We start from the raw sequence: 3,261 nt of genomic DNA, 5'->3' as shown, positions 1-3,261 counted from the left end.
CGAATAAAAAAAAAATTTTGATTACAATTTAATTTTTTGTGTTATTTTTTACAATTTCAAGTTCTATCGGGCTTAAAAAAACACCCTATAGTTAGGGGTGTCTTTTGTATGAGACTAACTCCCCCGACAATCAATTGTTAAAAAAAAAAAAAGTACCTTTTACATAAACCATGTAAGGCCCACCAGCCCTATCTGGTATAATAAACAAGCTCTAAACATTTTGATTTAACTCGGTACATCAGTGTACAATTAAACTGTGTTTAATGCCAGCTAGGTCTTATATTTTCATTGAACTACTTAAAGAGGGCTTAAATGCCTAATTTTAAAAAAAACATTTGCTCCAAAGTACTTCTAATTTTATTTAATTAGAATAATTAAACTTTTCACATTTTTACTCTGAATCGATAAATAAAAACTATGAAAGGATTTGAGATAAGAGGAAAAATATTTTTTTCAGGTTGAAAACACATTACCGTAAATAATGGACTTAGTATACACCTATGGGTAGCCAAAGAGTTAAGAAAAAATAATATGTAATATTTTTTTTGTTTATTATTTATTTAATGTAATTTACAACTGTACAAAATAATACAATAGGTAAATATGTAAAGGTAAATGTTTCACATACACTTGAAAATCTTGGGAAGGAACCACCCATTGGTGGTACTTCAAACATTAATTTAAATTAGAAGGTCCCGTAGTCATCTTTTTTTCAGACGCCTCGGAGGATTATCAATTGTTAAGGATGAAAGATTAAGAATTAATGGGTTAGGATGGTTAAGGAGTTTGGAATGAAAAGACGCATATCTGTTTTGGGTCAAATCTGCAACGAATGGGATGTTAAGGTCTTTGTGAATGAGTTTATTTGTGACGTAATAAGGAGCATCAAGGATTTTACGTAAGGATTTTGTATTGTAACGATTGGATCCGGGAAGAATTTGATGGTTTGGTGGAGCCCCAGAGCTCAATTCCATATGTCCAAATTGGTCTGATTATTGTAGAGTATACTAATTTTTTGTAGTGAATGGGAAGTTTAGAGCGTTTGTCAAGTAAGTGTTGTAGCAATCGGAATCTACGAACAGTTTCTTGTCGTTTCAGTCTTGTGTGTGGATTCCAAGTAAGTCTCTTGTCAAGATGGAGTCCTAAGTATCGAATCTGTTCAACAGGGATTAGTGGTGTATGTAGAAAGGATACTGTAGGACAGGAAGGCAGAGGTCTACGACGGAGAGTTAAGGTGATCTGGTGGGATTTGTCAGGATTTATTTTGATTCTCCAGTTTTTACACCATTCTTCAATAGATATTATGTGTGCCTGCAGTGTTTGTGATGCATTAGTTGGTTCGTTGTTAACAGCGTATGTTGTTAGGACTGTGTTAGGGTGGGTTGGGCTGTCAGCTGTATAAACCGTATAAAATACTACCTTGAGGAACACCGGCGGACTGAGAAAAGAGAGATGAGTAGGCTAAGTTATGATTTACTTTAAAGGTTCTATCAGTGAGGTAGGAGCGGTTTATAAGGAAATAAATTGGGGGTAGGAATTGACGAAGTTTATAGAGCAGACCTGGATGGATCAAAAGCTTGTTCAACATCGAGGAAGACTCCCGTGCAGTATGTAATATATGAAGTCATACATACATACACGAGGTCCATAACTTGTCATGTAAGATAGTCATCTATATTTTTATTTCACTTAACCTGCATTCGAGCATTTACTTAAGTTGACATGTGGACTAACTCCATAAAATAAAAAAAACAAATTAAAATTTGTACCCCTACAACCCATGAAGTGTCAGGGGTCTTTGTGTCTTTGTAGAAAGTACTGTTACTAGACTAGCGGTTGTAACCAAGTTAAGGTACCCAATTTAAGAGGCTGGGTGGACCCCAGGAGGGTTCCGAGAACCTCACGGCTACAGCGTATCAGAAAACAATTTTTCTGCCCGATTCGAATTCAAATCCTTATAACTCCTCCGGACCGGAGTCAGTAGCCACGCGCCTTAACCCGGGGCTACCCGCGCACCCTCTAACTCCATAAAACCAATTTTATTTTTTTCAATAATACTTAGGCATTGAATAAATCGTGAACAACTCAAAGTAAATTCTAGTTAACAGCTATTTTTTTATATTTCCGCCATACTTTTTGCAAAAGAAAAATATTAAAATTTTGGAATGGGAAAGGACTTCCCATTGAAGTACTTTTCTAAAAACTGTTTAAATTGGAGTTAGTCAACCTGTCACTGGAATGGTTAGTTTGGAAAATTAGTACGGTAAAGTATGCTTCTATGAATAATTTCGAAATATCACATTTGAGACGAGCGAGGGTTAATTTGCAAATCAGAGCAGAGCGATGATACGCGCGCCGCACCAGATCTTTCATATTCCTGCTTCAGTTGATGATTCAATGGTGATACTTTTCAAGTTACAACTTAAAGAAAATGATTATGAAGTAATGAACTATTATAGGCTATACATACTTTAAGTGAATCTAAGTGCTTTGGCCTACTTGATTATGCTCTGATTTCCTTACATTGATTACCTTAAAACAACTTCAAGACTTTTTTTAAAAAAGTTTTAATGTAATTTCTAATATTTAGGAGCACTTTTTTTTATAATTATTGATCGACCATCATCTTCCACATTCAGAGAGCCGAAATATTTTCTAAATCCAGTTTTGGCACACGTTTTAGTCCGTTTCATAGGAACTTCATGAGTTAGTTCGGAAATCATTTTATTAAAAATCGGCTTTCGACGGATTGTTACTTTGTAACTATCTATCGAAGATTCTGTGGAAAGTGTTTTCGTTTCGAGTCTACTAGCGCCAACATGCTTTGGAATCATTAAATCTGATTTAGTTGGATCATAAACGTTTTTCGGTTCCCTTTTCATTGGTTTCAGATAGCCGATGAAATCGGGTTTCTTAATCCAAATGGTGTTCTTACAATTTCTAGGACGTCCTCGGAAACCTTAAAAAGATAAGTAACATAATTCATTTTTATTTATCACATTTACTCATAACCTCATTATAATCATAAAAAATAAGCTGATAATATGAAACCGAGTATGAGATTCAATGTATCGTAAACGAAATGTAGCTTTTAACTTTTTTAATGAGGTGTACATAGTTGACCGTAGATTAATGATTGGAGAAGTTTGTCGGGGGGTGCGGTCAACAAAGAACAACATAAATAAACAAAACCATATTTATTTATTTTATGCCGACGTTTCGACCTGAGTTTCAGGTCTTCATCAGGGCTATAGAACAAAA

This window comes from Halyomorpha halys, unplaced genomic scaffold (assembly GCF_000696795.3).
Source record: "Halyomorpha halys isolate HHAL.00 unplaced genomic scaffold, Hhal_1.1 Scaffold2306.1, whole genome shotgun sequence".
Classification (NCBI taxonomy): Eukaryota; Metazoa; Arthropoda; class Insecta; order Hemiptera; family Pentatomidae; genus Halyomorpha; species Halyomorpha halys.
Note: the sequence above shows the minus strand (reverse complement) of the source record.